We start from the raw sequence: 13,791 nt of genomic DNA, 5'->3' as shown, positions 1-13,791 counted from the left end.
CATGTTTTAATACTGATGTCTGCTTGCTGTTAATTAAAAGGGGGAAAGTATTTTCATATTAGAGTTTATTGTCAGAACACACTCTTTAACTAAAGAAATTGTATCCTTCTTTTCCTTATGTGTTTGACTACCTCTTCCTGTATGTAGACTTTAACACTTCCCTTCCTCAATTCACAGCTAAAATGACTGAGCTGCTGAAAACCATGCTGCTGCCCTCCTGCTCTCCTGATAGTGAGGGAGTTCTCACAAGGGCTGGCTGTTTGATAAGTGTCTGGCATTTCTCCTGCTCACTCTCTTTCCTGCTGCCATGTAAGAGAATGGATTCTATAAGCACTCACAGGGAAACAGAAGACGTTAAACACACATTCCTTGTTCCCTAACTTTTCCATATCATGACTCTGCAACTATTTGTGAATGCTTGTATTAGTAAAATGAGTAAGTTAGGACAAAGGAAGCAGTGATTTAAACCAGTCTAGCTCCATAACTCTAGGCTGAATAAGCATGCCCATTTTTTGGAAGAATCTTAATTTTTTTTTTTTAGATGGAGTTTCGCTCTTGTTACCCAGGCTGGAGTGCAATGGTGCGATCTTGGCTCACCGCAACCTCCGCCTCCTGAGTTCAGGTAATTCTCCTGCCTCAGCCCGACCAGGATAGTCTCGCTCTCTTGACCTCGTGATCCACCCGCCTTGGCCTCCCAAAGTGCTGGGATTACAGGCTTGAGCCACCGCGCCCGGCCACAGATGTGTTCTTGACTTGGAATCAGATCTTCTACCTTGTGAGCAAGACATGCATAAAACAAAGATTCTCAAGTTTCACCCAGGGGAGATGTATCAACCATATTCTAAATCATTATCATTTTCCAAGAACTTCAATTCCACAGATCCAATAAAACTTATACTCTGAAACTTCTTCTTTTTTTTTTTTTTGTTTACGTAAAAATCTGACCACGGATGCCTGTACATTCTATGATTCCAAGTGCAGCCACTCTGGATAAAGTCAGCGATGAGGATCTAATTGAAGCTGTTTCATCAGGTTAGCAAGATATACATAGTGCCTGCCCCATGTTAGTTCAGGCACTTAGAAATATACACACACTGCAATACTTCCCTGCACTGATGAGTCCACATTAAATCTCTGGTTAGCCAACACCGACAAGTTCGGGTAAAATATGAGAACATTGTTAAAGAGGCCAAGATCCACATTTGGACACAAGGATATTGCAATCATGCAGAAGAGATATTCCAAGGCCAGGCAGCCCAACTAACCATTCATGATAAAAGATCTGTTTAAAATGAAAATTCTGTTTTCTATAATTTTGGCTATATGATCCAATAGATCTTGTAATGTTCCAAATAAATAATGATAAATGGGCTCATGGTGACCTAAAGGCAGTCTAACTTTGCAGAGAAAGATGCTTCATGTTTTATATTCACTTGAGAAGGGAGGTGACTAAATCTTGGGAACCTTTGAGTATTGCCATCTGGATTAGAGAGCAGCCTAATACCCCACACAGATTCTATGTGTATCTCTGCTGTAAAGAAAGGGAAAGGAAAAGAAAACCCCTTTTTTTAATGGGGAGAAAGAGGCAGTTAGAAGTGAAAAATCATTATTAAGAATCTCTTTCTTCATTCAACATCTGAAAAAAATAAAACAAACAAATGAACCCCAGCTTGTGTCTGTATCTGAGGTGTGAGTAAAATGTACATCTCCAAGGCTGAGGGTCTTGGTAATCTCAACAGTTGACTAGAGAGCATGCCGTTTCCCACAGGGCATGAAGTATCATCCTGGGTGAACTCTGGGAGCACCCAGCGCAGCCTCTCAATAGGCCATCAGAACTTAGACTTGTTTCTCTGTCCTGACCTTGTTCTCACCCTGAGACTAGGACTATGGTTCTTTTTCCTTAACCTCTAACTTTGACCTCTAATGTGGTCTGGCTCTGTGTTACCACCCAAATCTCATCTCAAATTGTAATTCCCATGTATCAAGGGAGGGACCCAGTGGTTGCAGTGAGCCAAGATCCTGCCATTGCACTCCAGCCTGGGCGACAGAGCAAGACTCTGTCTCAAAAAAAAAAAAAAAAAAAAAAAAAAAATCTGAAAGACCTGTCAACCCTGTTTTTACTAAAAGTGCAAACATTAGCCAGGTGTTGTTGCACGTGCTTACAATCCCAGCTTCTTGGGGTGCGGAGGCAGGAGAATCACTTGAACCCTCCTAGCCTTTTGGGAGGCTGAAGCAGGAGAACCACTTGAACCCAGGAGGCAGAGGATGCAGTGAGCAGAGATTGCACCACTGCACTCCAGCTTGAGCAACAAGAGTAAAACTCCATCTCAAAGAAAAAAATAAATAAATAAAGGAAAAGAAGAAGAGGGGAATAATGGAATTATATCCAATGTCTAGCGATGCCCCTGCAGGTTAGAATTTCTAAAATCTGGTATAAATTGTTTCAAAGTGTTGACTAAAAGGCAAACACCAAACACAGTCTTAGACCACAGCACAATAAAAATAGAAGACAAAAAAAATCATTCAAAGCCATACCATTACATAGAAATCAAACAACATGCTCCTGGATGACTTTTAGATAAGTAATAAAATTAAGACAGAATCAAGAAGTTCTTTGAAACAAATGAGAACAAAGATATGACATATCAGAATCTCTGAGTCAGCTAAGGCAGTGTCTCAGAGAGAAATTCATAGCATTAAATGTCCACATAGAAAAGTCAGAAGGATCCAAATTAACAACCCAATACCACAACTGAAAGAATTAGGGAAGCAAGAGCAAATCAACCCCAAATCTAGCAAAGGCAAGAAACAACAAAAATCAGAGCTGAGCTGAAAGAAATCAAGACACAAAAATCATTCAAAAGATCAATGATTCCAGGAGTTGGTTTTTTGAAAAAATTAGTGATAGGTTGCTAGCTAGACTAATGAAGAAGAAAAGAGAGATGACACAAATAAACACAATTAGAAATGACAAAGAGGATGTTATCACTGACCTCACGGAAATAAAAATAATAATCAAACTATTGTGAATTCCTCTATGCACACAAACTAGAAAACCTAGACGAGATGGAAAAATCACTGGACATATACATCCAACAAGACTGAACCGGGAAGAAATTGGTTTTCTGAACAAACCAATAATGAGCTCTGAAATTGAATCAGTAATAAGTAGCCTACTAACAAAAAATAGCCCAGGATGAGATGATTCACAGCCAAATTCTACCAGATATACAAAGAAGAGCTGGTACCACTCCAAAAAATCGAGGAAGAAGGACTCTTCCCTAACTCATTCTATGAGGCCCGTTTCATCCTGATACCAAAACCTGACAGAGGCACAACAAAAAAAGAAAACTTCAGGCCATTACCCCTGATGAATACTGACGTAAAATCCTCAACAAAATTGTTGCAAATTGGATCCAGCAGCACATCAAAAAGCCAATCTATCATAATCAAGTAGACTTCATCTCCAGGATGCAAGGTTTGTTCAACATGTACAAATCAATAAATGTGATGCATTACATAACCACAACTAAAGACAAAAGCCACGTGACTATCTCGATAGATGCAGAAAAGGCTTTTGATAAAATTCAACATCACTTTATGTTAGAAACTCCCAATAAACTATGTACTGAAGGAACATACCTTAATATAATTAGAACTATCTATGACAAACCTATAACCAACATTATACTGAATGGGGAAAAACTGGAAGCATTCCTCTTGAAAACTGGCAGAAGACAAGGATGCCCTCTCTCCCCACTTCTATTCAACATAGTATTGAAAGTCCTGGCCATAGCAATCAGGCAAGAGAAAGAAATAAGGCATCCAAATAGGAAAAGAGGAAGTTGAATTATCCCTGTTTGCAGACAACATGATTCTGTATCTAGGAAACCCCATAGTCTCAGCCCAAAAGCTCCTTCAGCTGATAAACAATATCAGCAAAGTCTCAGGATACAAAATCAAAGTACAAAAATTACTAGCATTCCTATACACCAACAATAGCCAAGCTGAGAACCAAATCAGGAAGGCAATCCCATTAATTTCCACAAAGAGAACAAAATACCCAGGAATATAGCTAACAGGGGAGGTGAAAGATCTTTACAATGAGAATTTTGAAACACTGCTCAAAGAAACTAGACATGACAAACAAATAGAGAAACATTCCATGCTCGTGGATAGGAAGAATCTATATCATTAAAATGGCCATGCTTCCCAAAGAAATTTACAAATTCAGTCCTATTCATATCAAACCAGAAATGACATTCTTCACAGAACCAGAAAAAAATAATTTTAAAATTCATATGGAGCCAAAAAGGAGCCCAGATAGCCAAGGTAATTCTAAGTAAAAAGAAGAAAGCTAGAGGCATCATGTTACTTGACTTCAAACTATATTACAGGGCTACAGTAACCAAAACAGCATGACACTAGAACAAAAAACAGACACATAGATGCATGGAACAAAATAGAAAGCCCAGAAATAAGGCCACAAACCTATGGCCATCTAATCTTTGACCATTTGACAAAAACAAGCAATGGGGAAAGGACTCCCTATTCAATAAATGGTGCTGGGATAGCTGGCTAGCCATATACAGATGACTGAAACTGTACCACTTTCTTATATCAAATACAAAAATCAACTCAATATGGATGAAAGACATAAGTGTAAAACCCAAAACCATAAAAACCATGTAAGACAACTGAACCAATGCAATTCTGGACACAGGAGTAGGCAAAGATTTCATGACAAAGACACCAAAAGCAATTGCAACAAAAGCAAAAATTGGCAGGTGAGATCTAATTAAACTTAATAGCTTCTGCACAGCAAAAGAAACTATCAACAGATTGAGCAGACAACCTACAGAATGGGAGAAAATATTTGCATCTGATTTACATTCATGCATCTGACAAAGGTCTAAAATCCAGCATATGTAAGGAACTCAAACAAATTTACAAGAAAATAAACAACAACAAACAACCTCATTAAAAAGTGGGCAAAGGACACAAACAGACACTTTTCTAAAGAAGACATACATGTGGCCAAAAAGCTTAAAGTCACTGATCATTAGAGAAGTGCAAATCAAAGCCACAATGAGATACCATCTTATACTAGTCAGAATGGCTACTAATAAAAAGTCAAAAAATAACATATGCTGTTGAGGTTGCAGAGAAAAGGGAACACTTGCACACTGTTGGTGGGAGCGTAAATTAGTTCAACCTTTATGGAAAGTAGTGTGACAATTCCTCAAAGAGCTAAAAATAGAACTATATTCGGCCCAGCAATCTCATTACTGGCTATATACCCAGAGGAATGGAAATCATTTTATTATAAAGACACATGCATGTGTATGTTCATTGCAGCACTATTCACAATAGCAAAGACATGGAATCAACCTAAATGCGCGTCAATGACAGCTTGGATAAAGAAAACGTTGTACATATACATAGCGGAATACTACGCAGCCATAAAAGAGAATGAGATCATGTCTTTGGTCGAAACATGGATGGAACCGAAGGCCATTATCCTTAGCAAACTAACACAGGAACAGAAAACCAAATACCACATATTCTTACTTATAAGTGGGAGCTAAATAATGAGAACTCATGAACACAAAGAAGGGAACAACAGATACTGGAGCCTACTTGAGGACAGAGGGTGGGAGGAGAGAGAGGAGCAAAAACAGTGGCTATTGGGCATTAGGTTTAGTACCTGGGTGACAAAATAATCTGTACAATAAACCCTTGTGACACAAGTTTGTCTGTGTTACAAACAAGTACATGTACCCCAGAACCTAAAATAAAAGTTACAAGAAAAAAGGCAAGCAAAGGTTCTATAGTGTATGAAGCCTGTGATTTTTTTTCAATGTTATCTGATGGTTTGTGAAAGTTTTCAGAAATATCTCTTAGGATGTACAATATCTATGTCCTTCCCAAACTAGACTGAACCACAGACAACTTATTTACTAAAGTTCTCTGATTCGAGGAGGGGACTCAAGATGGCGCTGTGAGAACAACCCAGGATTGGAGCCCGCGTTGAATTCACAAACGGTGAGTCAGTGCTGCATTTCCAGACTGATCTTTGTTGCCCACAGAACGGGGAAACTCCCAAGTATAAAAAGACACGGGACGCCAGGCAGTAGGTCTGCCTGGCGAAGCCGGCAGCCGGGGCGGCGGCGGCCGGCCCTACCCAGCAATCCCCACAGGGCGCGCTTGTCCGGGTGCCTTGTTGAACCGGCAACCTGAGACTTGAGAGGGCTGGACTTGAGACTGAACGAGACTTGCACAGTAGCCCAGCCCAGGGGATTGCAGGGACAGATCGGTTGGGATACCCAGTGGGACGAACAAAACCGCGATTTCAAACTATCCCGGGCAGACGGTCCGAGACGCTCTGTGGGGGAGGGGCGTCCACCACTACGGAGGCAACCTACCACAACTGATATAAACGCCCACTGCTGAGGCAGCCAGCCGTTGCCGAGGCAACCCGCCCCAACTGAGATACACGCCCACTGCTGACGCAGCCAGCCGTTGCCGAGGCAACCCGTCCCTACTGAGATACACGCCCACTGCTGACGCAGCCTGCCGTTGCTGAGGCAACACGCTACAACGAAGAGACTCCGCCGCAGGGCGTGGCGGAGACCACAGCAGAGCCGGCAGGAACAGCGCGAATCACACAACAGCAGGGCGGAGCCTCGGCAGCCAAACAGTGGCCAGTCTGCCTTTGAGCTGGGCAGGACACCTGATCGGACATCCAAAAATAAAGCCCAAACCCCTCAACACAGAGCATTTGAGAAAAAAAAAAGGGTTGTTTAATGAGCTGTGTTGCAGCAGAATCAAACATAGCAGCCTAACAGCCCTGAATGAACAACAGAGTGCACAGCTCAGCAATTAAACTCCTATAAAGTACAAACTGTCTCCTCAAGCAGCTCCCTGACCCCTATATATCCAAAAGACTGTCATTAGGCAGGCATCATCCTGGGACAAAGAGAGCAGAAAAAGAAACTGGTAGCATCCCTCGCTGTGCCACGGCTACTAGAGGTGCACCCCAGACAAGCAGGGTCTGGAGCGGACCTCAACAGTCGTACAGCGAAGGGGCTAGACTGGTAGAAGGAAAACCAAGCAACAGAAATACTTCATCATCAACATTCTGGGTGTCCACTCAGAGACCCAAACGAAAAGTCAGCAACTACGCAGACGACCAGCGGACAAATCCACAAAGATGGGAAGAAACCAGCGCAAAAAGGAGGAAAACACCCGAAACCAGAACACATCGCCTCCTAGAAAGGACCAAAACTCCTCACCAGCAAGGGAACAAAGCTGGACGGAGAATGACTGTGATGAAATGACGGAATTAGACTTCAGAAGATGGATAATGAGAAACTTTTGTGAGCTAAAAGATCATGTATTAAATCAATGCAAAGAAACTAAGAACCTTGAAAAAAGATTTGAAAAAAGATTCGAGGAAATGATAACAAGAATGGATACCTTAGAGAGGAATATGAATGAATTAAAGGAGCTGAAAAACACAATACGAGAACTTCGCGAAGCAAATGCAAGTTTCAATAGCCGAATTGACCAAGCAGAAGAAAGAATATCTGAAGTCGAAGACCAACTCAATGAAATAAAACGAGAAACCAAGATCAGAGAAAAAAGCGCAAAAAGGAATGAACAAAGTCTCCAAGAAATGTGGGACTATGTGAAAAGACCTAACCTACGTTTGATAGGTGTACCAGAAGGGGATGAAGAGAATGAATCCAAGCTGGAAAATACTCTTCAGGACATCATCCAGGAAAATTTCCCCCACCTAGCAAGACAAGCCAACACTCAATTGCAGGAAATACAGAGAACACCACAAAGATATTCCGCAAGAAGAGCAACCCCAAGGCACATAATCGTCAGATTCAACAGGGTTGAAATAAAGGAGAGAATACTAAGGGCAGCCAGAGAGAAAGGTCGGGTCACCCACAAAGGGAAGCCCATCAGACTCACAGCAGATCTCTCGGCAGAAACACTACAAGCCAGAAGAGAGTGGGGGCCAATATTCAACATTCTTAAAGAAAAGAACTTTCAACCCAGAATTTCATATCCAGCCAAACTGAGCTTCAGAAGTGAAGGAAGAATAAAATCCTTTGCGAACAAGCAAGTACTCAGAGATTTTGTCACCACCAGGCCTGCTTTACAAGAGCTCCTAAAAGAGGCACTACACATAGAAAGGATCAATCAGTACCAGCCATTCCAAAATCACACCGAATGCTAAAGAGCTTCAACATAATGAAGAATCTACAACAACTAACAGGCAAAACAGCCACTTAGAATCAAAATGGCAGTATCAAATTCACACATAACAATATTAACCCTAAATGTAAATGGACTAAATGCACCAATCAAAAGACACAGACTGGCAAATTGGATAAAAATCCAAAACCCATCAGTGTGCTGTATCCAGGAAACCCATCTCACATGCAAGGATACACAAAGGCTCAAAATAAAGGGATGGAGGAAGATTTACCAAGCTAATGGAAAGCAAAAAAAAGCAGGAGTTGCAATTCTCATCTCTGATAAAATAGACTTTAAAGCAACAAAGATCAAAAGAGACAAAGAAGGCCATTACATAATGGTAAAAGGATCGATACAACAAGAAGAGCTAACGATCCTAAACATATATGGACCCAACACAGGAGCACCCAGATACATAAGGCAAGTTCTTAATGACTTACAGAAGGACTTAGACTCCCACACAATAATAGTGGGAGACTTTAACACTCCACTGTCAATACTAGACAGATCAACCAGACAGAAAATCAACAAGGATACCCAGGGCTTGAACTCAGACCTGGAGCAAGCAAACCTGGTGGACATTTACAGAACTCTCCACCCCAAATCCACAGAATACACATTCTTCTCAGCACCACATCACACCTACTCTAAAATTGACCACATAATTGGAAGTAAAGCACTGCTCAACAAATGCAAAACAACTGAAATCATAACAAACAGCCTCTCAGACCATAGTGCAATCAAGTTAGAACTCAGAATTCAGAAACCGACCCAGAACCGCACAGCTTCATGGAAACTGAACAACTGGCTCTTGAATGTTGACTGGGTAAACAACGAAATGAAGGCAGAAATAAAGAAGTTCTTCGAAACCAATGAGAATGAAGACACAACATGCCAGAACCTCTGGGACACATTTAAAGCAGTCTCTAGAGGAAAGTATATAGCAATAAGTGCCCATATGAGGAGAATGGAGAGATCCAAAATTGACACCCTATCGTCAAAATTGAAAGAGCTAGAGGAGCAAGATCAACAAAACTCAAAACCCAGCAGAAGACAAGAAATTACTAAGATCAGAGCTGAGCTGAAGGAGATTGAGACACGAAAAACCCTTCAAAAAATCAATAAATCCAAGAGCTGGTTTTTTGAAAAGATCAACAAAATAGACAGACCACTAGCCAGATTGATTAAAAATAAAAGAGAGAACAACCAAATAGATGCAATAAAAAATGATAAAGGGGTAATCACCACAGATTCCACAGAAATTCAAACCATCATCAGAGAATATTACAAACAACTCTATGCACATAAACTAGTAAACCTGGAAGAAATGGATAAATTCCTGGACTCCTGTGTCCTCCCAAGCCTAAACCAGGAGGAAGCTGAAACTATGAATAGACCAATAACAAGGTCTGAAGTTGAGGCAGCAATTAAGAGCCTACCTCACAAAAAAAGCCCAGGTCCAGATGGGTTCACAGCCGAATTCTACCAGACACACAAGGAGGAGCTGGTACCATTCCTTCTAAAACTATTTCAAACAATCCAAAAAGAGGGAATCCTTCCCAAATCATTTTATGAGACCAACATCATCCTGATACCAAAACCCGGCAGAGACCCAACGAGAAAAGAAAACTTCAGGCCAATATCCATGATGAACATAGATGCAAAAATCTTCAATAAAATATTGGCAAGCCGATTGCAACAGCAAATCAAAAAACTTATTCATCATGATCAAGTAGGATTCATCCCAGGGATGCAAGGCTGGTTCAACATACGCAAGTCTATCAACGTAATTCACCACATAAACAGAACCAAAAACAAAAACCACATGATTATCTCAATTGACGCAGAGAAGGCATTTGACAAAATTCAACAGCCCTTTATGCTAAAAACCCTCAATAAACTCGGTATCGATGGAACGTATCTCAAAGTAATAAAAGCTATTTATGACAAACCAACAGCCAATATCATACTGAATGGGCAAAAACTGGAAGCATTCCCTTTGAAATCTGGTACTAGACAAGGATGCCCTCTCTCACCACTCCTATTCAATATAGTACTGGAAGTTCTAGCCAGAGCAATCAGGCAAGAAAAAAAAATAAAGGGTATTCAAATAGGAAAGGTGGAAGCCAAATTGTCTCTATTTGCAGACGACATGATAGTATACCTAGAAGACCCCATCGCCTCAGCCCAAAAACTCCTGAAACTGATAAACAACTTCAGCAAAGTCTCAGGATATAAAATCAATGTGCAAAAATCACAAGCATTCGTCTACACCAATAACAGACTTAAAGAAAGCCAAATCAAGAGCGAACTGCCATTCGCAATCGCTACAAAAAGAATAAAATACCTTGGAATACAACTCACAAGGAACGTAAGGGACCTCTTCAAGGAGAACTACAAACCACTGCTCAACGAAATCAGAGAGGACACAAACAGATGGAGAAACATTCCATGTTCATGGTTAGGAAGAATTAATATCGTGAAAATGGCTATACTGCCCAAAGTAATTTACAGAATCAACGCTATCCCCATCAAGCTACCATTGACTTTCTTCACAGAACTGGAAAAAACCACCATGAACTTCATATGGAACCAAAAGAGAGCCCGCATAGCCAAGTCAATTCTAAGCAAAAAGAACACAGCGGGGGGCATCACACTACCGGATTTCAAACTATACTACAAGGCTACAGTAATCAAAACAGCATGGTACTGGTACCAAAACAGAGATATAGACCAATGGAACAAAACAGAGGCACCGGAGGCAACACAACATACATACAACTATACAATCTTTGACAAACCTGACAAAAACAAGCAATGGGGCAAGGACTCCATGTTTAACAAATGGTGTTGGGAAAACTGGCTAGCCATGTGCAGAAAGCAGAAACTGGACCCCTTCCTGACACCTTACACTAAAATTAACTCCAGATGGATTAAAGACTTAAACATAAGACCTGGCACCATAAAAACCCTAGAAGGAAATCTAGGCAAAACTATCCAGGACATAGGAGTAGGCAAGGACTTCATGAACAAAACACCAAGAGCATTGGCAACAAAAGCCAAAATAGACAAATGGGACCTAATGAAACTCCACAGCTTCTGCACGGCAAAAGAAACAGTCACTAGAGTGGATCGGCAACCAACAGAATGGGAAAAAATTTTCGCAGTCTACCCATCTGACAAAGGGCTGATATCCAGAATTTACAAACAACTCAAGCAGATTTACAGGAAAAAAACAAACAAGCCCATTCAAAAGTGGGCAAAGGATATGAACAGATACTTTACGAAAGAAGACATATATGAGGCCAACAATCATATGAAAAAATGCTCATCGTCACTGGTCATCAGAGAGATGCAAATCAAAACCACATTGAGATACCATCTCACGCCAGTTAGAATGGCGATCATTAAAAAATCTGGAGACAACAGATGCTGGAGAGGATGTGGAGAAAAAGGAACACTTTTACACTGTTGGTGGGAGTGTAAATTAGTTCAACCATTGTGGAAGACAGTGTGGCGATTCCTCAAGGCCTTAGAAATAGAAATTCCATTTGACCCAGCAATCCCATTACTGGGTATATATCCAAAAGACTATAAATCGTTCTACTATAAGGACACATGTACACGAATGTTCATTGCAGCACTGTTTACAATAGCAAAGACCTGGAATCAACCCAAATGCCCATTGATAATAGACTGGATTGGAAAAATGTGGCACATATACACCATGGAATATTATGCAGCAATCAGAAATGAGGAGTTCGTGTCGTTTGTAGGGACATGGATGAATCTGGAAAACATCATCCTCAGCAAACTGACACAAGAACAGAAAATGAAACACCGCATATTCTCACTCATAGGTGGGTGATGAAAAATGAGAACACATGGACACAGAAAGGGGAGTACTAAACACTGGGGTCTATTGGGGGGAAAAGGGGAGGGCCAGTGGGAGGGGGAGGTGGGGAGGGATAGCCTGGGGAGAAATGCCAAATGTGGGTGAAGGGGAGAAGAAAAGCAAAGCACACTGCCATGTGTGTACCTACGCAACTGTCTTGCATGCTCTGCTCATGTACCCCAAAACCTATAATCCAATAAAAAATTAAAAAAAAAAAAAAAAAAAAAAAGTTCTCTGATTCGTCTAGGTCTGAGAAGACATTTCTTCTCTCTTTGCCTAGGAGTCTGTGGCAGAGAAAAGCTGATAAGTTCACCATTCTATTCCTTTTTCTCAGAATATATTATATTAGCAAAATTATTTTTCCCAATCTCCCCTGCAAATTTTCTCTCTTGCAGTAAATTTGAGAGCCATATTGCTTTCTCTCACTCTCTCCCTTCCTCCTTCTTTCTTCTCTTTCTCTTTTTCTTTCTTTCACCATCTAAGTCAGTGACTAAAAAAGAACGAAAATTGTAATGTATTTTAAAACTCCTTTAATCACTTTAAGGAGTTTTAAATCATGTTTGTCAATGTTAAGGCAAGGTTGAAAAATAATTCAAGATAAATATCACATGACTTAAACCAAAACATATTTTTATAAGGTAAAGAATCTGCATTATATGTGTTTTTACATAGTCAATAGGAACCCAGAAGAACAATGTGTTATACCATAGTCTGCACCGAAAACTAAGTTAAAAACTATTCAGAAAACTGAATTCCAACTGGTGGCAGAAAGAATGGTGAACCTCTATTTTCACCACGTAAATAAGTAGTTTTGACTTGGCAATACTATAAAAATCTCTCTTTTTGTCTTCCAAATAATATAATTATATGCTTATATAAGGCTTTTAAAATAAAAGGTGACTTCAAGTACATTATATCACATTATTATAGGAGTGTTAGAAGGTAAAATGGCCATATTCTATCAATACACTGCTCTAGAGACTTGCCTGACATCGTAACATTTACAATGGTAGAGTAGTTTGAAAAGGAAGTTTCCCGACTCCATTTCCATTAGTGTATATTTGTTTTGTAAAATGTAATAAATGCCCCTTACACTAAGTGAGGAATAAAAGGGCAGTATTAAAAAGAAAATAACCACATAATAACCTCCCACCCACTGGCAATTGCTAATATTCTGTTATCTTTGGAGTCCTATCCCTGCATATATATTACATAGTTGATACTGTATCATTTATACTATCTTGTGTTCTCTGTTGCAAAAAAAAACAGTTTTCCTTTCCATTAAAACTTTTTGCAAATATACTGTTTAATGATGTTTCAACATATGCTTCTGTGATAATTAAATTCATCTCTATTCAAAGGCATGTAGATTTTTATTAAATGGTGCTTATAAGTAATGCAGAAACATCACTGTAGAAAGGGCTTTTTCCAATATTTTAGATTTTTTTCTTATGATAGAGTCCTAGTAGTAAAATTTCATAAAAAGAATAAATGCATATGAGTTTTTTTTTTAACTACAAAAACTGCTTTCTATGCTATCTTTTTTTTAGACAGGGTCTCACTCTGTTAGCCAGGCTGGAGTGTAGTGGCATAATCATGGCTCATTGCAACCTTGACCTCCCAGG

The 13,791-nt window shown here is 40.0% G+C and overlaps 1 protein-coding gene and 1 long non-coding RNA gene across 5 annotated transcripts in view; one reads left to right on the top strand and one right to left on the bottom strand.

The window, feature by feature from the left end:
• Positions 1–13,791, bottom strand: part of PDE7B (phosphodiesterase 7B) — a 343,532-nt gene that overhangs the window by 175,456 nt on the left and 154,285 nt on the right. The gene's annotated exons all lie outside the window — the stretch shown is intronic.
• The window catches only part of LOC118152992 (uncharacterized), a 134,798-nt gene that overhangs the window by 35,261 nt on the left and 85,746 nt on the right, over positions 1–13,791 (top strand). The window contains exon 4 of one of the 3 annotated variants that reach the window (XR_008480848.2): positions 542–678. The exons of the other annotated variants lie outside the window; for them this stretch is intronic. This is a non-coding gene — a long non-coding RNA (uncharacterized LOC118152992). Of the gene's footprint in view, positions 1–541; positions 679–13,791 lie in introns of those variants that run through there. 3 annotated transcript variants of the gene reach the window in all.

The sequence above is a fragment of the Callithrix jacchus genome, chromosome 4, assembly GCF_049354715.1.
Source record: "Callithrix jacchus isolate 240 chromosome 4, calJac240_pri, whole genome shotgun sequence".
Lineage (NCBI taxonomy): Eukaryota > Metazoa > Chordata > Mammalia > Primates > Cebidae > Callithrix > Callithrix jacchus.
The sequence above is the reverse complement of the archived record's forward strand: the minus strand, read 5'-3'. Positions and strand labels throughout refer to the sequence as shown.